At 41.6% G+C, this 24597-nt stretch overlaps 1 protein-coding gene and 1 long non-coding RNA gene across 4 annotated transcripts in view; one reads left to right on the top strand and one right to left on the bottom strand.

Moving 5' to 3' along the window:
• The window catches only part of BRSK2 (BR serine/threonine kinase 2), a 300200-nt gene that overhangs the window by 228365 nt on the left and 47238 nt on the right, over window positions 1-24597 (bottom strand). The gene's annotated exons all lie outside the window — the stretch shown is intronic.
• On the top strand, window positions 12323-21086 carry LOC311436985. Its single transcript, XR_014693193.1, has 3 exons — window positions 12323-16697; window positions 18236-18296; window positions 20872-21086. It is a non-coding gene; the product is annotated as an uncharacterized lncRNA (long non-coding RNA).

Genomic DNA, 24597 nt, shown 5'->3' with positions numbered 1-24597 from the left:
GAGGCTACTGCAAAGGCTTCAGTACCAGGACAGGTTTTAGTGCTGCCCTAACACTGACTTGCAGACACGTTAGCGGAAGACCTATGGTGTTACAGAATCACAGAATTTCTAGGTTGGAAGAGACCTCAATATCATCGAGTCCAACCTCTGACCTAACGCTAGCAGTCCCCACTAAACCATATCCCTAAGCTAACCATATCCCTAAGTTGCCTCAACAAAGTTGAAGACCTAGCAGTCCCAAGGTATATATTTGTGATAATGAACAAATAATATGTAGACAAAAGCTTGTTATCTGGTAGTAGCAATTACCACCACTATTTTTTTAATGTCCAGAGAAGATATCAGCTGTTATTCATGCAGTAGTAGGGTTGCAGTCCAAAGTTACTCCTCTCTTGCCCTTCTTTCCACTGCAGTTACTGTATATAAAGCAGAGATATTAATAGTGCTTGTAATTATACAGCTCTAAATACATATGCAGCTGTGGATCCAATTCTGCAAGGTGCTTTGCACTGTCAAGCCTCATCTAGATCTTATTTGTCTACCTTTTGGACAAATGCTGTGGAGCACGCTTTTTCTTTATTTTTAGTAATAAAGTTTATTATAATCCTCCTTGAAAGGAATGTTTTCTAATTACACACACAATGGGGGGGGGGAGTGGAGAAGAGAAAGGAAAGATGCAATAACTTTCCACACTAAGGTCGTGGCAACCTTGACTGCTATTTTAAGGAAAGAAATGGCATCCTCTCTTCTGGAGCCTTACACATACCACAAGGCTCTATCTGCAGTTAGCTCTGAAAACCTTATGTCACCAGACACTAGTCACTGCAGCACAGTGCTCATGCAACACAAGATTTGCATGAGAGAAAGGAGCAGAGTGAAGGAGCGGTGACACGAGGCACAAACATCCACTTCATTTTCAAAACGTATTCAGCAGAAATTAACTGCATTGATGTTAGCTTCGGCTCCAAGCCTGGAAAGCCCCAGCCCCTGCTGCTATGATCTGTGCTGGGTCGTCTGCCTGCGCAACAACGAAGCCAGAGCTTGATGGTGCAGACCCACGGGAAGCTAAGTGCTACTGTGTAAAATTGCTTTGCAATGCACGTGTCCTGCTCAAAGCCGCCTCTGCTCCCTACACCTTGAGCATCAGAAAGGATTTAATTTCCCTGCGAGGGCCCATGAGAAATGAACAATACAATGTGCACAGTGGGCATAATCCTTGACTTTTGTTGACGCCACACAGAAATCCATTCTGTCTTCTTCTAATCCTTGCGCACAGCCGAAGCTTGCATGATGAAGCTGAAGGGACAGGAGCTATTTATAGCCTTTAATTTCATCCTGCATCAGTGGATTTTCAGGCAAAGGAAACAGAGCTTTTAGCTTGTTTCCCTTTTTAACCTGTTCAGCACTCACAGCTTGAAGAAGTCAAAATAGGTTTATTTCCAAGTCATTTAGTGGTTTAGGAAGATAAATATACAGAAATAGATAGAAAATGCTCACAGTTCAAACCCACTGATTACTGACAGGACGGGAGCAATGCAGGGTCTCCCACTGCTGCCCCTACAGTTCTGCAGATGAACCGTAATAAGGGAATATGTAAAGCGATGGAGATCATCGTGCTGTCACCCATAACATGAGCAGACTGCCAGGAGAAAGGCGTACCCATCCCCTCCCTCTTGCTTAGTTCTTGGTCCTCAGTTTCAGGTTTGCTTTCCCTTTTGCTCCTTGCTACTGTCACATCGACATTTCTCCCCTATTCCACTAGCAGCCTTTTCAAGGTTGTTGCACCATTACAGTGGGTAAGTTCCATGCAGGTACATAAAGCAGGCAGAGAGCTGCCTGCATGAGATAACAGACATCCAGGGAGAGCAGAGCCTCCTTAAGCCCCCCCTAATCCATGGGGCACGCAGCACTAGCCTCTTGCAAACAATTAGGAACAGCTAAGACATTTCACGAAGTTCACAGCTCCTGTTTGCATACTGTAATTTTTACAAGCTCATTGCCTATTCAGTGGTATTTGTTGTTACTTTTGTTTCCTGTGATTTGACATTTGAGATCTAGGATGTGATTTATTTTGTTTTGTTAGGCATGAGTGAATCAGACACAAGGACTCCTTTTCCTTGCTTTTTTTGTGTGAACATATCTCCGCTAAAAGCTGCTGCTGAATATGAATTTACATTGCCTTTGTCGATGAGCACCCATTCCCAAACAATTCCACAGCCTAATGTATGTGTATAAAGCATATGCAGCAAGAGTATAAAAAGACAAATTCTAATAAACATTCACAGAAAACACCAATAATTTGAAACCAGTCAGCAAGAAACAAAAAGAAACACGAGGAAGAAAATGAAAAGAGGAAATACAGTTAATAGAATTAAACAGTTACAGTGGTTAGTGTGTTGCTAAGTCAACGCTCCCATAAATAAGTATTGCATTCATCCTGAGAGTCACTCTACATGGCCATCGCTGGTGACACAACAGGAGCTCAGGGCACTCTCTGACATGTCTGAAATCACCCTGACACTGACAGCCACACGGGCCAGCTGAACTGGTTCTATAATGGTTGGCAATCCCAAACCAGTGCTGTGTCCCTGCATGAGAATTCACCAAGAGAAAACAAACCGTAAGACAGACAGAACAGACACTTCTAGAGACCTGCCTTTGGGACCTCAGGTGGCACATTGTAAAGTTTTTCAAAGCTTTCTTGTGTTTCTAATTCCTCCAGCCAAGAGCATGGGAGGCAATTCTGATGTCTCAATATCAACATAACACTTTTTCCCTTTTCCCTTTGTATTTCCTCTCATCTCAATCTTCTCTAATTTCTGAAGAGCCTCTGTTGGGGGACATACTTTAAAACTAAACTTACTAAGCCAACTGACTGAGGGTAGAAACCACTGTAGCTCCAATGAGGTCCACAGAACTTTACCGCTTCTTTTTAATCATTAAAGCGTATTATTCAATTTCTTTTTCCCTTCTGTAAGTTTTGAATCAAATCCCTTTTACCAGGGATTACAAAGCCAACCTTAGTTCCTACTCAAATGTTAATATTCACACTCGCTAAGATTTTTAAATCAGTTTACGGAAATTAAGCACCCTATGGCCATTGCCCTTCAATGAGAATTGGTACCTTACTCCCTCAGGAGCTTAAAAAATCCCAGAGGTAGTCAAATCCTTCTTTCAATTACACTAGCAAAGAAGCAGAGTTATTCAGAGGGGTCCTGCAGATATGTCACAGATGCAGTGAGATCAGATTTAATTTCCGGAGAGTGACACGTACAATATACCTTTCCTGACCTGCAACATTTGAGGAAGTATTGATCAGATTAAACTACTGGACTGGAAATAATAATGGATTTTAAAGGGAGATGCATGCAGACATGCACACAAATATAAAGCTATATAAAAACTACATCTCTACTCTCACAATGCTATATTACATAGACAGCATTTCCCCAGCAAACAGTAACCTACCTCAATGTAGCTGTTGTGATGTCTAGTTAATTAGAAGCACTGAGTTTATATAAAGAAAGCTTGTGGATCACTAATGCCCTACCCAAATGTGGGCTGCATGCAGGTGGTTCATATGTGCTCCTCACCCCCTGACCCTCAGAAAGAGCATTTGTTTACAAACAGAATAAACAAAGCAAGGAGCCCCTTGAATCCACGGAAGAAAACAGAAGAAATACAGAAGAAAGCCTGGAGGGATGAACTTGCTTTGGGTGGGGGACAGGCAAGAGATCAATAGGCACATATACAGATTCCATGACCAGATTTGCAAAAATAAAAGCTATTTTTCTATGAGCTTCTCCTCTGAGCTTGTTATCAACTCTTCTGTCACAGAGCCAATAAAATTTAGATAAAGACTTATGCTTTAATAAAGAATTTTCTCAGTCCCCATCTACCTGCCCTTAATCCTGCCTTTTCTCTCCTACCAGTTCTCCTAAGAGGTCATAATCTTCTAGCTGTGACATCGCTGTCTGCTCCTGTGGGGAATAGTTGGCAATATCATTAATACAGGATTATGGTCAGCATGCTGCCCTGTGCGCTAAGGAAGCACACAGATGAGGGGAAAGATCCTGAGCTGCATCTAAATGCTTGCTTCTTCTCCAGCTCCCCACTGGAATGACAGACCCCACAGGGCCACAGAACAGCTCTGCAGGAAGATAGTGCTTACCCACGGGACAAGCCATCCCACCGGGACCAATTCCACACAGGCAGCTGAAATCCTAAATGGTTTCTCCATCCCACCCCTTTTCAGAAGTAAGCTTGGGAAGATGGGCTGGCTGTCCTTGTTGCTGTTGCAGGGCCTCCTGAGGGTCTATTCCAAGTCTCTGCATGGCCTCCCCTCATCAATATCCTCATTTTCCTTACCGAGTATCTGCATGTTGTGATACTGCATAAGTGAAACTCTGGAGGTGTAATTCTTCTAAATGCCCTGCATTTGTGACATGAATGTAGTAACTATATCTGAAACAGAAGCCAATTGAATTCAGATCTTCCTGCCACATAAAATGTGTGAACGTGACAAGTCTTCCTGCATTGTACATACAATTGACAAACAGGAAAAGCATATTCCAGGCTTAGAGGTATAAATAGTACGCTATACATTGGAAACTAGCCCTAAAACTAAAACGCATTTCTTAAAAATCATCGAAGTGAAACAGATCCAGTTATTGCCACCGCACTTCTCTCTGCTCTTCTAAGAGAACTACTTCTAAAGTACTCTTCTGCACACATAAGGCATAACAAGAATCATCCCAGAAGAAATTTTCTGTTCTTGTCCACAGTCCTTCAAGGAATATTCTCCTTACCAGGTATTCGTTTATACAGTTGGTTATGAATGAGTAATGACAGTAGCACATAAGATACATTTGGGACATCACAGACCACATCTTCATTAAGTGGAGAAACCTAAGTAGGCAAAACGAAGAGCAAATTCCTGCACACTCTGCAGTTCAAAATGGCTTCACGATCTATGCGCTGAGATGCTGTCTTTTCGGTCTGTTACTGTAAGCCTTCCCAACGTAATGAATAATTAAAAGCAGCTGGATTACATGGTGTATCACACTGATGACCAGAAAACAGGGTTTATATCACGTGCCCACATAGCACTGCTGACCCCAGTTCCCTCCTGAGCCTTATTCCCATCTAACCTACTCCCGACAGCTCAGGACCAAAAGGAGTAATGACATGCAGCTTATAATGGCACGCAGCTTAAACCAGAAGGCACCACCAGTGCCAGCTTCCATGCGGAAAGTCATGCTGCTGGCGTTCTCCAGCTGGGAACTGCAGTACTGCTTATTGACTGCGCCTTCCCTGGGAAATTACACAGGGTTTCTTGAGGTTGTTTCTCAGGGTTTTTGCCCCACAATACCATGCTCCTTGGTAGAGTCCAAGCATGGGAAAAAGTTTAATCCTAAAGGTAACACCTCTCATCAGTTGGTGGAAGCGTGATAACTTCCTGCACGTGACCAACATTCTTTGCCATGTTCTTTTCTGAAGATTCTCACTGAACAGTCCTTAGAGTTACCGGAGAAGAAAGAAAGAAAAAGAGACTTTTAGTGGAGGGGCACGTCTGTGCTCTATCTGCTGTGCAGCAGTATGCACACTATCCATAGTAAAGAATTTAGCCTAAAGTCAGTTAAGTCCCCAATTAGATTGTACAGTATCAAAGCACAATGCCAAAGAGAGAGGAATATGTTATCAAGAGAAGAATTAGCATGACAGCACTGCCTGAAAACTATTTGATGGAAATGGTATTTCTCTTCCCTAAAAAGCAGACATTTTATATTGTTTCTAGTGCATACTAGATTCTCCTTGAAGGCCCCTTCCCTATTTTTTTCAGGCTATGTAGGAAGAAAAGCCAAAAATTTTGCAGATTGTGGAATTTCAACTATTTACAGCATACCCAATTACAGGAAAAAAAAAGTGTACCTTGCACATCTGCCACCACTCTGCAGGCAAAAGAAAAAATCCAAGATATGCAACAAGATTTCCAGCATTTGAGTTGCAATGATGTATTTGAAACACAACATCACAGCTACAAGCAGCCCTACAGGGGCATAAGCAGATGGTTTGATATTATTCTCCAGACCTTGGATTGCCAAGTGTTAATAGGGTTGTAAATCATCGCTGTAAAATCAGGGATTGGAAGTGTAAATGTGTGTTTTTATTTCTCTATCAAAATGTGCATGATATATCTGTATTGCTACCCACTCTATAAATATGTTCCTTTTCAAGGAGTTCTTCATCTAATGTTTTGGCTTCACAACTGGCCAGCCTCCAGTAGCCCAGAGAAGCAGCAATTGGTTGCAGTTACTAGTCAGAAGCATAAGTCACACTGCAGAAGGAGGAGATGAGATGCGTTCAAGTTCTGCTGTGTTGAACCTCAGCTCTCAAACTACTACGGTCCTATGAGCTACCCTCACGAACTACAGCAGAGGAAATGTTTCTCTCCACTTCTCAGAACAACATCATCCTTCTAACCCCTAAAACCTTCCCTGCTTATACAGTAGCCTGAGCTATGACTAACCTGAGACTCCAGCCACTGCCAAGGAGCACTTGGTTAGCTTGTCTTTGCCTGCTCCAAAGACCTATGGCTGTGGATCAGGCTTTGTAGATTCCGTGGAGGCTGTACCCCTGCTCAGATGTGGTACTTCACTTTTCCTATAAAAGCTAATTCAGTCCACTGAGTCTGACGGGTTTTAGATAGTATTGCCGTTAACCTAAGGGAAGGTAATCTTTCACAGTTGAATATTTGAAACTACAGACTTTTTGTCCAAATTAGTAAATAAAATAAGTTGTTCCATGTATCATCATTTTTCATAGTGACAACAAAGTGCCTAAAAGAAGCTGATCACAAACTGAGCCAACTTTTCAAAGGGGTGTAGGGGGTGGAAAAAGCGCTCTCCACAGCTAGAAAAATGACAATATTTAACACAGGAAAATAAGGCCCAAATTCAGAGCTCCTGTAACTGTTGATCAAGATGCCTGGAAGATATGTTACCTTGCCTTTTCATTCCCACTTCCTTGCCAGGAGGTATAAATGTCACCTTCCCTCCCTTTTGTCTCCACAAGGTCAGGGAGCTTTTCACCCTCCTTCTTAGGGCGATGACTGCAAAACATGCCTGTTCAGCACACTTCACCACAGAGCCTATTGATCTCTGCAGCTGTGCTCAAGTTAAAGAGCCCACAGAAATCCCATGGCTGCAAGAACATGCTATGGGCTGATGGCAGTCCTCTAGGAAAGCGATCCATGGTGAGGGCTGCTCAACCAGAGGAGCACAGGCAGGAAAATACTTGCAAGTATGATTCTGGAAGGGGCTAGGAGAATCTTCCCTTAAAATAATTTGGGCAAAAAATAATACAAAACAAAATTCATACTGTTTTTGTGGTGGCCAATTTCAAAGGGAAGAGACTAATCACACTTCAGTCAACATCTAGCTTGTCTTGGGGTTAGCCCAACAAAGAATCAGAACACCTGTATTACTGGTATGGGTACTATAGCAAGCTGGGAGCACAAGACACTGCTTTATGCCTCCAAAGAACAGAAAACGCTAACGCTGTAAAGGCCAACTGATAAGTTTCTAATGGCCAGTACTTAACTCTGTTTCTTAATCAGTCAATTTGTTAGTGAATTGTTTTTTCATAAGTATAACAACTAATCACCAAGATTTAAATTATTGGCCTTGAATGAAAGATGATTAAAGATATTTTTTATTATTAAATCTATAAATAGACTCAAAAGTTAGCCTAGTTTTTAATTCTCACTGCTATGCCAAACAAGACAACCATTTCATCTACTAGAACACTTTAATTGTCTTAGCAACTAGGACAGACACCAAAATCTCCAGTCAGTACAGAGCTGCTTCATTAGGACATTCAGTGAAGCAAGTACAAACAACTGCTTCCTTTGGTTGTACCTAGCTTAGCCCTTGTGTTTTTCAGAAAAGCTAGATGATCAATTAAATGCATTTACACTGTCGCTTTATAACAGGAGCAAGACCAGTTGTAAAGATGAAGGGAGCCCCACAGAAGTAGCTATAAGAATTTGTGCCATTTGGAAGCACCAGCACCATGGTTCATTGAAATTAACACACAGATGAATCTGGTAGAATTATTCAATGAATCAGCAAAGTAACTGCTAGACAGATCTTCTCAATAAAACTCCCCAGGCCTCCATAACAACACAGCACCCCGGTTTTCAGCTTGCAGAATAAAGGGAACAGGTAAAACTCAAGAGCTAGAGGTAAGGATAAGCTTAGGTAAAGAGCGAAAGGGCAATTTGGGTTTTCTCACTATAAACAAGAAAAGTAAGGCTCAAACCTGATTTCTTTCAGGCATTCTCGCACGGATGGGGCATTGGGATATTGCACAACAGCCAAGTGTATTACGTTGCACTTGGAAGAGGGCCTGCTCAAGTGCACAACTGCTCTCACTCCACACTTTTAAGAGCAGAATCACAATTCTTCCCCAACTGAGCACAGAAACCCTGTCCAAGGCTTTGACCCAGCTCGCCTAAGAATGCGAGAGGAGTCGTAGCCCTGTGTCAGATAACCATATGACGCTTTCCAGGAGCAGAGCAGCAAACGCATGAGCGCATGCATGCCTGGCCGAGCAGACAGGCAGGCACACATGGAGACGGCTCCATCCTTGCATACGCAGTCAGAGCTCCTGCGACAGCTATGCCCGTGGGTGGATGGGTGGATCCGCTCTGCAGGTACGTCTGCACACAGAGCAACCTGCAGAGCCCCGTAACCTCGCTGAAACCCAGGGAGCGACGCCACTGTGCAGCAGAGGGGGATCTGAATCTCACTGCACCTTTGAAGCCTGCTTGACTGAAGGGTTTTTACAAGGGAGGGAATTCCTTTTCCTTCAGCTAATTTAAATGCTCTGCAGTTACTATGGTTACTCTTAAGGCATTTGAAATCTGCCTGCATGATGCAATTGGTGAAATGACAAGGCACAAAAACTGATGTTCCTGTGAAACCGGCTGTTCTTCCAGGACAGAAAAGCAGAGGGTTGTAAATGCCCTGATCCTCTGATGCTGAGAATCTAGCATTTGGCCCTCTGGCTCCACTGTAAACACTTGCGGTGCTATCACATCAGCATTGCCCCTGTCGTGCTCACTGTGACATGGGGCACAAGTGCTTTTGTTTCAACAAAGCCCACTGTGTTGAGATCACTCCGCGGAGGCTTTAAGACAATAGAGAAATGTCATTCAAAGAGCAGGAAACAACGAGCGATTATTTATCTCATTTATCTGGCCTATCTATCAGACAGCGAGTAAGAAATTCTTGTTCCTTTAACAAATCATGTCATAAACTGTGAAAGAGGCTGCAAACCCTCTAACTCATCCTGCTACGGTGGTATTGGGAAGGATACATTCTCCGAGCGTTTGTGCTTGCCCATTTTCCCCCCATATTTCAGATCAAAATACCACAACCAGCATTAGAACAAAAGCCCCGTTAAGCTATAATGAGTTAATGAACAAAATATGGGAATACACAAGCAGCCACCCACCCCTCTCCAACACTGCTATTTATACAAAGCACCAGCGTAGATATATTCAGCCCAATAAATCCTGTTATTTCAACAATTTGGAAAGTGTCGGAGTAACATTCTTTTCACGCACATTTTAATTCCCTAACCTGCCCCAGGCTGACTACTCAGTAACTTACCATTTCTTCTTTATCTTTAGCCTGGTGCCATCTGTGACAACAAAACAAGGAGAAGGGTGGAGGGAGAAAAATGTTTGTTAAATAAAATCTGACCAATGGATTCAGATAGATGTTTTCCATTATTAAAAGGAACCACCGTGTTACTTCTCCAAACTACAAGCCTGCAATACTGATTTCAATAAGCATGAGATGAATACAAAACAGACAATCCTGCTTCTTTTATTCAGCAACTGAGAACGAGATTCAGAATGCCCCCATTTTGTCCTGTAGCAGAAAATGTCAGGACGCACCTCCAGTAAGGCAAGGAATTGCTACTTTGTGCCCTGATCCTACAACACTGATGCCTCTGAGAGCTGGGCACTGACTTCGCAGGTCTTGGGATCAAGCCTTCAGGTGCCAGCTCAGTTTTTACACATGACAAAGGAAATACCAACTGAAGGCTTCTGGCAGCAAAGGACAACAAAGTTCATGGTTAGAAGCCACTCACTTGGCCTTCCAGAGGTATCACCCCTCAAGAGCTGTGTCTGTGTCAGTGCTTGCAGACCTGGAGGCAATAAGGTATCCGCAGTGTCCCCAGACATAAGAACATTTTAGAACCAAACCAAAGATCTTCCAGTGAACTCTCCAAAGAGAGACGCTCCAATGTTAAGTTAAATGTAAATAAAAATCAAGTAGAAAACATCACCCCTGGGATTCAGAAGCTGCACTCCAAATAACAGTGATCCCTTTTGACTCATTGTCTCTAGTACATGTTCTTAATTCACCAAACACCACTTCAATCTGATAATTTCAACTTTAACAGCTCTGCTTCTTGCTAAACCTACTTCATGACATACACATACCCCAAATCATCTCCTTGTTATCATCACTGTCTGAAAGCTTTGTTTGTAGCAAGTCTTTCTAGACCTCTGCACTTGTAGGACTAGGGGTACAAATTCCCTTTTTTTTTTTTTTTTTTGATAGCACCTACATCAAACAGCAGTAGCCAAGCCTAAATCCACAGACAAAAGCTTTGTGTTCCCCCAGTCTCCACAGCACCAAGAAACATTTGTCCTATTTGGTTTCATCAGATACGTATGGCTGCAAATAAGGAAAAGTAAAGCGCACTTCAGGCAAGCCTTGGACTGCAGCTTTGGCATGGAATGACACTTCAAACTCAGCAGCAAAGCATAAACCACATCCTTAGACACATCTCCCACTCTTAATGGTTTACAAGGCCCTGAGCCCTTTACGTGCTTAATGCAGGGATCTTCATATATACATATGCAGGTCATGTAAAGGCAGGGAGGAGGGCTAAGCGAAGGGGCCCTGAACACTTCTTCAAGCTTCTGCATAGCACACTGTATTGTTAAGCAGCAGCAGGAGTGTGAAAACCCTGGCTGTACAGCAGCTGTTCCTGTTGCAGCAGGCAGAAGATGGCTGGCTAGGCTACAGAATAAGCAGCAGGAATCCTTGTGCTGCCAGTCCAGCCTTACCTTGCAGAAAAGGAGACGAGCAGGAGCTCTCCCCGGTCCCTGTGCCCTCCAGGTTGCTGCAACGTGAGGCCTGCACTCAGCACTTCACAACCTAAGCGATTCTGCTCTGGAAGGCGGGCGGCCAAGTGGCAGCCCAGAAAGATAAAGAAATGTTCAGGGAAATCAGAGAATGAAACCCTGTTTCTAATAAAAAAAATGGTATATTCAACAACTGTTAAGTCATTCTCCTGCACAAAGGGCCTCGCTGTGATTCTCTGTATTTCCTCTGGCTTACAAGAGCAGAAGTAATTCTTTAGTGCAAAAAATAGGAATTGTACTTCCCGAAGGACCTGGCAAACCACCATCATAAACACAACTGGTATCTTTGATCGCACAAGTATTATCTACAGTGTAATCTGTCACATATTCTAGTCTATAAATCTTGCCATCCAGTCCCACAGGTTCCTCAAAACAGCGATGTTAGAGCACCAGGGGAAACGAGGAGTAGGTAGAAAACGACAGAAAAATCCCCTCTCAAAACGTACCTTGGAAGGCAATTTCAGCAGCTATCAAAAGGCCGAATTAATGGTGAGTTGATTTAGGGGTGATATTTCCACGGGATTAGAGTCCAGCTTTCCAAAGAACTGTTTGGTAATTTGAGAACTAAAGATGCCGCTCTCATAACCCAGACCAGCAGAACCCCTGTTATCCTTCAGGTTCCGTGTTTCCTTCAGAACAGTTTTATGGCTACGCCTTCAATGGAAAGGCCACAGCAGTCGCTGAAAAAACTGAACCCACACAAGGTGCTGGACATTAAATGACTAATCAGCCATCGAACAGAATGCTGCAGAGGGGTTTGTACCAGTGAACCTGAATACTAATGCTGTCCAGGGAGTATATACTGTTCTTTTCTGTCTGTATATGGCTCTCTACCTGCACAAAGAGTGGATAACCTATCAGCAGATACTTTTCTGATGAAGCATTTAAAAAAAACATTGCACATTAGCAGAGTCCCCAGACTAGGAAAATAAAATATCTTCGTGTTCCATTTGCTTCTTTCTTTGTGGTTATTTTTAAAATTAAAGCAATATTTCTCCCCACAGTCCTAGTACTTGCATCTCACATTCCACAAATCTCTTCATATGCTTCTTATGTGCTCCTTAGACTCAGTTTGTTTACTCTGGCAAAAATCCTGTTGGCACAAATGGAATTTAAATGCACAGTGACTACAAGCTTAAATTCACGATTAGCAAATCACTTCACTGATAGACATTTCTGAAATGTAGAAGACCAACCTGTTGCTGCAAATTTTCTCCTTTCTATGAAGTTTTGTCAGAAGACAGTTTGGTATTATCACCAAAATTAGAGAACAAAGGACAGCGACCCTTTGAAAGACGGGGCCTGGATACAGCAGGGGACTGCAAATGCACCCAGTCAAAAGATTCAGGATTTTGACAATTCCATCCCTTGCTCACGTCAACGTGCACAAAGGTCTCATCCCACATATATTTATGCTATAAGTATTTGCCTGTACTTCTATATCTCAGAGTCTCTCATGGAGCTGGGCCATAACAAAGGCAGGGCACTGAACAAGCTTCCATGCTAAAACTCTCCCACTTCCAGATGAAGGCAGAAGCCTGAAGGTATCTGCATTTGGAGCACTTTACACTACAGCCATTCTGGTAAGACATTGAAAGCAAAAATTCTTTTCATCCCCTTCTTAGAATGCTTATAGTTACATAAGTCCTTCTGGACTAATACATATATCATAATCAGAGATTAAAATGCACATGTATTTACATAATATACCCATTTATGTATCTGTAAGTACATTAGCTCTCTACTATTGTACCAGAGGCACAGAAAAAAAAATGGTACAATGATGCACATAGCACCAAAGACTTTATGAAAATGCAATAATCATGGATGAGAATCAGTGTTACTTAACTTTTCATCTTTTTCTCTGACCCAGAATAAAAGGGATCAATCTCTAGGCCACCACGCACGCATATACGCACATGCACGCATTTTTCCTTGCCTGTCAATAATAGAGAGATATGTCTCAAGAAGGGCTCTGCCATTCCCTGACAACTTTGACAGCCACTGTCATTACAGCTTATCAAAAAGAGGACATAGTACGATACCAGTATGTTAAAATCCCTTCCTCACTTCTGCCCTTTCCTTGACATTTCTTATCGTTTGCTGCCAACACTCCTTTACATTTTAAGATCATCATTGACACATCATTTCAGAGTAAAATTTACAATAAATTAAACACCTTGTTCTCTTTGTCATCTATTAATTTAGAGGAGCATGAGTTCTGTAAGAGTGCTACCTTACTCAAAAGGTGAAGCTCCAGTGATGGAAACTACAGAGAAACTCAGGTATATCTGTGTTTGCAGAAGCTTGAAAAGTGGTAGCAAGTGAAATAGGTCTTTTCCCAGGTTCAAAGCAGAACTTTTCTTGTTTTAGATTCTGGTTTGTTTGTACTTGATGTTTTAATTCCACTGCCTTTTTCTTGGCTGGATGTAAATAAAGTCCTGGAGAGGATCCATATTTGAGGGCTCATACATACCTTCAGTGGAAGTACATAAACAAATGTTAATAAGCCACAAACCTGCTTAACCTTAGGCCAGTTACCATCTCCTTTTTCTTCACAGCAAACCAAGCTACATTTGAGTTGGACTAAAAACCACTGTCTGCACCATCCCACAGGCTACTTGGATGAAAACAGTTTTACCTTATCTCCAGCAGAGACAACTACCAACTTTTTTGTTCAAGCCTGAAAATGAAGAATAGTTGACTTTTTTGGGACACGTATTAAAAAAAACAAACATTAACATACCCAAAGTATAGACACACGGCAAAAAAAGCAGCACTCAGACACTAGTAAGGAGTACGTAGGAAAGTAGGCAAGGACTATGTGTGAGCATTTCTGATGGCATCACCCACATCACGCACCTCACTCGCACAATGATCCATGAATTAGTTACAAAACTGCACTAAGACATTAGACTGAGAGTTTGACTTATCTGCTACTCCAGGATTTTAAAACTTGTTTTAAGCAGTTCTAGGTCCCTTCCACTAGAAGCAGATTTAAAAAAAACAAAACAAAACAAAAAAAAAAACAAACAAAAAACAACAAGAAACTTTTCAAGAATGGTCTGACCTATTCTATTCTCCAAAAATTGCTGTGAACTGGTTTTATACTTTGTTTACTATGACCCGATCAATGTGAAATAAATGGACATTCCACTAGGAACTCTGTGGTAGTGTAAAGTTGTGTACTTAAAAATAGGAGGGAGAGGACTTGTGAGAGTTATTTCAAATTCAGATTAGTACACACATTAAATTAAATCGGTTCTCTTAAACTGGCCCCAGGGATCTTTGCCTACCTCACATAAAATTCTCTCAGACAGGTAAGCACAGCCGTAAGCTCTCACAATGGACACATTTGCTCCGCCAACGAGCAAACTAAGACATGCTGGCACAGTAAGGTAAGGGAAACTCATGCTGACTTCAAAAATTGCTGTAAATCTCAACTATACTTGGGCATTACATTTCACCACAGCTTTACATAACAGAGAGGATTCAGTGAGAAAGACATCTGCTTCCCAGTCCAGGTGTGACATACTGAAGTCAGTCAGGCACACAGAAGTACCAGTGATGAACATTTCCATTGTAAAAGATAATAACAAGAAGTTTTAAAATAGCAGGATCTGGTCATTAGAATGGAAAACTAGAGTTCAACTCACAGCTATGTCACAGACTTCCTTGGGAAGTCTGGAAAGTCATTTAATGCCTTTCTGATTACAATCAGTGGTGTTTATTTCTGTACATTTTACAGCATCTGTTTGGAAAATAAGTATTTCTGCATTTAGGAAGTGTAGCAAAATGGGCTGAATCACATTTCAAGCCCTGCAGTGCTCCTGCAGTATCAAGTTCTGAGACCAATTCCTCACCACGGGAAGTCAGCCAGGAAAGGAAGCTGTGGCTATAAAATCCATCTGCAAGAGCCCATGTACAAAACCAGTTGCATGCTGGCTGCCCTATCAGTAAGAAAGGGACATCCTCAGATCTACTGAATGACCCCCAGACACAATCCGTCTCTGCAGCAACACCAGGTGAAGTCTGCAGTGCCAGGACCAGGCACCTAGCATGGCTCTGTAGGATCTTCAGGACTACTGTCTATCATGCAAATACACCACTCCCCGAGCAATAAACGGTGACAAAAGCATGTAATATCAACCAGCCATCCTAAAAGCATCATTTCTCCCCAGCATATCATGGCGCAGAAGATGATCGCAAGAGAAGATGTTATTTCTCCAACTGCTGAAAAGCTGCCATAGAAACAAACCAAAGGGAATCCCAATGCTCTGATTCTGCTCGAGCTTGGTTCCAGCAAGACCCGTACCTGTGAAATGCCTTCAATACCCACACAGACATTGCACTGAGTTCTGCAGGGATGTTTCTATTCTATGGGTGCTAAACAGCCAAAAGACCAAATAAGTAGGACCATAAGGAATGGAAGTGAAGTCTCCTATGGATTTGGGTGCCAGCTGGTTTCCAACAAGCAGCAAACGAACTCAAGATTTCTGTTCCAATTCTCACTCACAACAGAGCTTTTTCACTTGTATTCTCCAGTGCCTACTAAAGGTCATACCTGTGATGCTGTTTCCTCAGCAGAGCACTAAGGGCATCCCCTCTCTTCCACTACAAAGGCCGTTACCTTTGTTGTCAGATTTGGATTAAAACACCCAACAGGTCCACAGCTGGAAGGGGTAAAAGACTGGTGGCAACCAAGGATAGTAACATTGCTGATGATCACACACAACTTGGTTCTATCGCAAAGCTAGGCTTCGTATGCTGTGCTGAAACTTGGAGCATTTTGGCTCAGTAATCTTAACCCTTTGCACAGTACCTCTGAGGTTCCCAAAGGCGGTTCAATAAACCTGACTAACAAAGTGCAAGTAGAAAATGGACAGCAGGGGGAAAACGATAGAAAAGGAGACGGAATTAGTGCTCTATGCTACTTTCTGCTTCAGTATGTTAACCTTTCTCTCTGCCCTCCACTTCCCTTTAGTTACTCACCACAAAATAAGTCTTTTAATTGCTATGTAACCAAAGCCATCTTTCTCACGGATTGACTGAGAAGGCCAAGCTGGTGTCTAGGGACTGCAGGCCCTTTGGTGACAGTTTTAATTCTGGTCAGAGAAGTCAATAAATCATTCTCACAGAAGTCATTACTGACCCTGAGCAAGTCCTGGGAGAAGAGATGTAATCTCAATTCACTACAAAATAAAGACCTGGGTTGTTTGTTTTTGGTTTTTTTTTTTTTTTTTTTTTGGTTGGCTGGTTCTGCTTGTTTTGCTTTGTTTTTCTTTTAAACTTTCAGATAACAAGAAAAAGAAAAAAGTTTCAGAAGGGCAAGAAATGCAAAGCCAAGCCTGCAGTGACCAACATCGATTCAGTTCTGCTGCATGTGAAACCAGTGCTGACCCACCTGGACAGCAGGCAACAGAGCTGTGTTGCCAGTATTTCAGGATGCTGACCCAAAATCCAGCAGGTGATCATCATGCAGCCAGCCTTCTTGCACCGTCTCTGTGCATTCTGCATTTTCTTGATGATATTCTGCATTTTCTTGACAAGGTTCTACTGGCCACATTCAATTTTTTCCTTTTCTTCAGATTTAGAAATTTTTTCATAGAGTTTGAAAGTATTTATTTGGAAATTAGCCATTATCATTATGATTTTAATGGAAATATACTAATTAAGACTAGGTAAGGCATCCCTCAAAGTATGTAAATAAATACCAGTTCATTGCACAATTTTTCTTTCTCTCCCATACAAATCCTCTTTGTGGGCTTTGGTGAAAGTTGCTGTTACATCTCCAGTAGGCTTTATATCCACATTTACACAGTGGATTAATATTAACTTGAGTACTTGTTTCATACGCACCTGCTACACATCTAAAGTTAATGGTCTTCAGAGAACAGGTGAAAACGAGGAACCACCAGACTGAAAATGCCTTTCACAACAGCATTATTTGAAAAGCAACATCTAGCAGTTGCCTCCTACAAGCAATACACAATGTACCTGCATAAAATGCTGTGCAAAATCTGTGCAATTTTGTTTCAGGCTTTCTAGATTTCGTAGCAAGGTTAAAACCCACTTTTCATCAACAGGTTGAGTAGTACAAGTTTCCCATGCTAAGCAAATTATGCTCGAGATGCTATCACCTTAATATCATAAGGACAAAACTCCTTTGGAAATACCAGCAAGTAGATAAGCAACATTTATTAACAGACATAAACACTTTGTCCTAACATTTCATACTTGCACAGTATTTATTGTAGATATTTGTTTAGCCAGTATGAATTTTAGTACTGGCTTCACTAGAAACAAGAATAAGCTTGTTACAAAGAAAGGCCCAAAACCATGTTTCCTTGACGCCAAAGTGAAAAATCAAGCGAGAAGGATAAGAGCAGCACATAAGAGTGGGCTGCAAAGGACAAATGCAGCAGCTAACAGCAGTTACTGCTGTAATCCTACATTGTTTTACTTTGGGAGAAAGATTACTTCTCTACTACGCTTGGCATATCTAAAAAAATTACAATGGCGTGTCCAAGTCACAGCAGAGGTAAAGAAAGCAAACCCAACACATACACGCTTTATTATCGCTTCACTTCATCATCGACTAGAACACAAGAAAATCAATAAGAATCCTATACGAACACATCCACCATAATAAAATATGTGGCTTACATATATCAAACCCTAACAAGTGTGCTTGCATGCTCAGTGGAGAAAATCACTTCATAAAACAAGCCCAGGAGAGATCTAAAAACAAAATAGGCGTCTAAGGAAGGGACAAAACTGACTGAATGATGTATCTGAAATACATACAAAAAGATAACAAGAACAATGCTCTATTAATATACTGGACTTGACAGGCCAAGGTATACACGTTGTATATAATGTATATATGTATGTATATAGCTTCACACATCCTGAGAGCCATATGCATTTTTGTATATGCTAGAATCAGTGAATTGAAGTGACTAGTGTCTATTCCTGCCCCTCTAATTCATCTATTTCTTACAGAAATAGCCAACGTTAAACAGAAAAGACTACCCGTCTGGGACTTAATCATCTCCTCTGTAAGGTGAGTGCACTGCATAACGGGTCCTGCTTCAAGAACTGCCTTAGGAAGTGCAGCTCCATGGAGTTGGAAAATTTGAATAAAACCTCACTCTGGCTTTAAAGTCCTGCTAGTCCAATCATTCCTTTAAGACCTGAAAAGAAGTCAAGTTCTGTTGTATGATCCAGCTTAAAAAGATATACAGAATAAAACCTAAAGTTGGCAATAAGCCACAATGGTTTTTAGTTGTTCTGATTTGCCACAGTAACAATAATTTGCTCGTTGCCCTGTATATTGTGAATTTCAATTTACCTGATGAAGGATTTCTGTTAAAGCCTAGTGTTCTAGCTCAGGATCTCTCTCAAGTGGTTATCTACAACCTTCTCCAGATTGGGTTCTGCAAACTTCCAGCAAGCCAGCCAAAACATTAAAAAGAACTGCATCAATTGGAAAATCACATTAGCCTAGGAAAGTTAAAAATCCATTCATGTAATCAGTAGTGTTACTGATCAGGAATGAGTAGACAAGACATATTTTGTTTGCAATTTTAAAATTTATTGTATTGTCTTCTATTTAGTTCACTTCTTCGGCATGTTTAGCAACTTTTCGGGAGAAGCCAACACCACCATTTTTTTCAGTAGTCTGTCTCATTTCCTAGATATTAGGACACAAGATCCAAAACTATTACCAGAAGAAGTGAGACAGAAGATATTTCAGTAAGAAAGAGATGAAGAAAAAAAAGAAGGAATGGGCCTGAGCATAGTCATGCTATGCTTGCAGACTTTTCCAAGAGACCTACCATGAAAGACAAAAAAAAAAAAAAAAAAAAAAAAAAAAAAAAAAAAAAAAAGATCTAATACTCAAAAAAAAAAAAGTTCTACCATTAATCTGCTCTTTACTGTTGGGTTGTTTTCCTAATCAGTTAAAACACCAATTCAAAGTGAGAGTGCCCCTTGAATGTTCACCTGTTCCAATTTCCTTGATCGTGGCTACTGCCTATTACTCAGATTGCTTTTACAACATCCTTTTATTGAGCTTTCTTTCCACCGCTGTCCCATAAGGCCAGAGACATTTCTCAAATCAATTCTCAGTGCACCTGAATCAATTTCTGAAGCTCACCATGTCAAGGGAGCAACTTTTTTGTGACCAGCTCTGGTCTCAACAACAACATATGTCTTTAATGCATGGCATTACATTTCTTCTGTAATTCAGTGGCAGGCTTTAAACCTAGCACAGACACCAGCCGTAACACATGCTTGTAGAAACGGCGACCAGGATATGAACGTGCATTACAGGTATTGCAGCAGCACACATTTAACACAACAGACCCCTTCTACTGTGAAGATAACCACGGGGAGTCCCAGTTTCTCACAGCTAGATCCTGATGTTTGGGCATAACTCCTCACAAAGCACAAGCCTATGGATTAGTGTTAACATCACAGAAATAGGACCCAAACCCTTAATAATGGTATTTCAAGATAAAGAACAAAACCAAGTGACTTCTTGTGTTCACAGTAAGATTTCAAGTCAGTTTCTAGCAGAATAGCTAGTGTACCCAGTAAGGCGAGCTTCTTTCTCTCACCTAAGAAGGGAGAATGACATATATTTTATTAACAAACAAAGTCTAGGGAAATGCACAAAGTGCTGCATCTCTGTGAGGAACCCCCAGGACCTGCACTGGGGACCCTCACACTTCATTTGGGATCTCTGCCCCCAGAGGAGCAAGCCAGCAGAGGCTCAGTCCTACCCTCACAATTCTGATGCCCCTGGCAGGGGCAGCCAGTGGTGATGATTTCCTCCCTAGATGTATTAATTTCTGGTTCTTTGTGGACAGTCCCAAATATGCTATTATTCATTCTCTACTTTTCCCCAACATAAGTCATGTTTGTTTTTTGCTGCATTTAGTACAACACACTCATGAGATCAAAAATAGTATCATTTGCCACCATGCCATTCCTCCATTCAGTTAAGACAGAAGATGCTCTGAACTTAGAAACAGAAACTTGAAATACACAGCAGCTTTGACGCATCTCTCCACAGATTCAGCCCTCTTAAGTGAGAGCTACTCCGCAGTAAGTTCTTGTGGCCAAACCAGCACCTTTTATAATAGGATATGGTATTTACAAAATAAGTTGAGGGCTTGTAAACACAGCAAATGACTCCTGGTTGGTGCTTAAATTTTGGATGCTATTTATGAGTTACATGCCTCACAACAGTATTTACTCAAGAACACTTCAGAACAGAGTGGAAAAAGAGTTTGGGAAAGTAGAAAAACAAGGTGTCACATTCACCTATTGCTATTACTTGCAGGTCAGTTTAGTGCAAACAGAGTAGCTCTTTGTCTTTAAGAGCTCCAAATTATCTTTTACCATTAACAAAGAAATGAACAGTTACCAAATTACAAGCTTTCTTTCAGCTGTATATTTAGGTGAATGCTTTTAATTATATAGCTGTTATTATATATATGTGTGTGTGTGCGCGTGCATTTTGATATACAAATATGTACTTATACTGAAGCCCTCATCTACATAAAAAGAGAGAGAAATAGGGAAAGAGGTAGATGGATAAAGCCTTACTTTTTTTTTTTACGCCTTTCTAGTACCAGGCTCAAATACAACGGAAGCCTAGCTTCTAGAAGAAATGGCTGGGATGAACATCAGTGTAACAACTGTGCCTGCACAGCAGAGACGAGGAGAGGAGAAGAGAACTGACCAGAAAGGAGCCAGCTGAGCCACTCCTCAACCCAGAAAAGCTTTTGCCTACTGTAGGAGTTCCCAGTGACATTCAGTCACCTTTTGTGGGGTTTCCCCACCCCACCCCCTTTTTTTTTTTTTTTTTTTTTTTTTTTTTTAAAAAAGGAGCTTTCAATGCATGGTCAGTCTGACCAGAGGTTTCTGCTTTGGAATAAGATCAAGAGGACGCCCTCTCTGTTTCATTTTGTTCAACAGCACAGCTGGAGTCACGTTGCAGTGGTTTGTAATCCCATCACGGCACAGTACTGAAACTGACAGACAGAACCCAGAGACATGGGACAGGTTTTGCAGATAAAAATCTGACACTATATGAAATGCATCTTAAAACACACCTTTGAATCAGTTTTGAACTAATGCCTTGTTTTAATGGTAAGGGAAAACATATTGATCTACCTCAAACTCAGGAAATCATAAAAGCCCACTTCTAGTCAAATCTAAGGGTGCATCGTCGCATCTCTGCTGCTGAGCACACTAATCACTACTTCCTAACCTTCACATTTCCTTGAAGAGGCATCATTAGAAGAGCCTCTACTTCCCGCATCAAAAAATGTCTCAGTTTGCAAGCAGCCAGAGAGACTACATTTTATAATTCAACTGTCCTGAGTTTCTGTAACATGTTTATTTTGGTACTTTTTACACAAATATAAGATTATTACCTCCTGCTAAGCACACTTCACTCCGCTTTCAGCAGATTAAGTCCTTTGAAGTAGGCTTATATGCACAGGGGAACTTGTGATTCTCTCCATACAGGAGAGTAGTCACGTTGGTTTGTTAGACACCTCCCTAATGCCCTGAGTTTGTTTTCTAAGCTGCAGTAAGGAGGGAATCAGTCACCATGGAGTAAAGGGACACCTTCTTGCTCTTAAGGCTCACACTGCCACCAATCACTGCCCACAGCTGTTTCCTTTCTCTGTGCTGCTGAGCTCGGCACCCACACAGGGTGGGAGGCTATCTGCAGCGAACGGGCAGAGACGGAGGGTCATACTGGAGCTGAGGGAGTCTGACAGCCCATGCAGGCAGGAAGAGAAATTCAGAGGATGCTTTTGGCCAGAAGTGACATAGATCCAGTGAAGAACAAAGACATCTGTTTCTTCATTCACATTCCAAGGCGCTAATTCAGCAAAGCAGGCAGACATCAGAATCTTGCTAGTTAGCAGCATCAGTCCTCAAAGAAATCTAAGGACAAACTCAAGTTAACTTGAAAGACTTTTACAGGATGAGTTTTAGCTTCCAACTCTTAGGCTTCACTCCTGTTTTTAATGGCACAAAGAAGTGATGATGCTTAAAGGAGCATGTCCAGAAAAGCACCTGCAGTGCTGTTTACTCATCTTTCTACTGGTCTGTGACAATACCACAAATGTGAGGCAACGCAAACAGCAGGAAAACCAGTACCTAAGAAGGGGACTTAAGGAAGGAGAGTCCTGCAGTCCTCACTGCAGGCATGCAGCACTAACTCCACGGCAATACATACTAGCTGATTTCACTGCAGAACTCCCACCTGCTTCCAAATGGTGCCATATCCACCTCCCTGAATGTCTCATGCTGTTTCAATACTTATCAATACACTAGGATTTTAACTCACACATTCACTCAAACATTTCTGCAAGCACTACAGTGTCAGGCAGCGCCAACATGTACAGCACTGCAATTCTGTTAACCTAGAGGAACAGGAGAGTCACAGGTGGAGAATATTACACCCCTCTAGTTCTTAGAAAAAAAATCACCAGTTCCCAAGACACCTCCTAGAAAGAAATCCTGTGGCTTTTATCATAGTTCAATATTCATTACGCACAAAATCCTGAAGAATTAATGCTTAAAGCACCACAAGGATCCGAGAACCAGAACAAGAAGGATATGCAAAATGTAGCAACTTTTTTTCCCCACACACATCCAATTACAACTAAAATAAGTAACCACAGCACGGACAAAGATTTTTTAGTATGTAAAAAAAAAAGTACAGAGGTGAAAATATGCAATCCTTATCTACAGCTACTGCAGATCTATAGGATTGTTTATGAATATTTTAGTGAGCAAACATTATTCAAAGCAACACAGATGTAAGAGAATTTCACTGAAGGCCAACCCTGCAGTGCATTTCTTGCTGTGGTCTTATAAGCACACAGAAATCCATTAAACTTAATGGGGTCTGGACATAACAGCATCCTCCCATTAAAAAAAAAAAAAAAAAAAAAAAGGGAGGTGTGCAATTCAGGAATAATTTTGGAAGAAGTTGCATAAAACAAAGTATCGGGGGGCTGAAAATATACATCACAAAATGCAACTTTCATTTATGCAAGTGCTTTACACCTACAGTTCCATAAATGTACTTAGTGCTTTACAGAAAGTTAATTTCCCTGACTCTAGGAGCTTATGTTCCAGGTTCAATACTTCTAATACATCTTAGAAATATTAAATTTACCACAGGTCTTTTAAGAAGTAAAGAAGCCTTAGAAAGCAAGACTATAGAGCAGAACCTTGCTCTATAGCAATGATTTAAACTATAATATCCCTCTGATCTAATGCTTCTTGGCATGGCTGAAGGCACTTATATTCCAGGAAAAATACGAACTAGCTAGTACTTCACCAAGTGTCTAAAAGCTCTTTAAAAATTCAGTGCTGCATATGCAATAGTCATTTTGAATGTCACCCACAACAGAAATGTTATTGTATACGAAGCAGTACATGACAACTATTTAACAACACATGACATTATACAAATTATATTTTTATTTAGGCATAGGATACAGACAGGCCATTTGACAGAAATTCTGGTCAGAATTACAAAACCCAAACTAATGGTTTGAGCCAAAATCCTCTGAAGGCTTTTCCCCACTGTCACCAATAAATCATGGGGTTTTCAAGGTGAAACAATGTACCAATAATTGACAAACGGGAAGTAATTTAGAAGAAAAGAAGGAGGGAAAGGTAGACATCTACTGTAGAGATAATCTAGCACTCATACTCAGCTAAGGGAGCAATTTCTGTGCCACATTGCTAAATCTACAGGGGACAGACAACCACAAAGCAGACATTGGTCTCCAACCATACTAACAGCAGTAATAACATTATTTATTCTTGCAGCTGTTGCAGGTTAGCCAGAAAAGGGTACTTACGGTGCTAGGCACTCTGCAGGTACACAAGTGTTGTTGGGATCTCTCCCGGGGTATAACAGGAGACAGTCAGCAAGACAGAGCAAAGGCTGAACACCCACAGAATAAGCACGGCAAGGGCTTGTCTGAGGAGCACATGCATTCACTTTGAACGTGACACCTAACTGCAAAGCTAAGGGAAGGCAGGAGCCTGCAATAGGGTGACCTCTTTCACATCGTGCCAAAGTGGCCAGGATTGAGGAAAAAATGAGGAAGAAAATAAAAGTTTGGAGCGCATCGCCTGTGAACACAGGGCAGCAAGCGCATCAGGCAGCAGCTCTCTGCAGGCTGCTCTCTGCACGGCCTCCAGCCTTTGCTGTGCCGCTTTTGCAGCTGTTGGTAGCAGCTGCTGTGCCTGCCTGCTTGCTCCCTGCAGGTGTTTCCTCAGGCCCCACAGCCAAGCTGGGAGGGGAGGAGGCACAG

Source organism: Aythya ferina (assembly GCF_964211825.1).
Source record: "Aythya ferina genome assembly, chromosome: 5".
Lineage (NCBI taxonomy): Eukaryota > Metazoa > Chordata > Aves > Anseriformes > Anatidae > Aythya > Aythya ferina.
The sequence above is the reverse complement of the archived record's forward strand: the minus strand, read 5'-3'. Positions and strand labels throughout refer to the sequence as shown.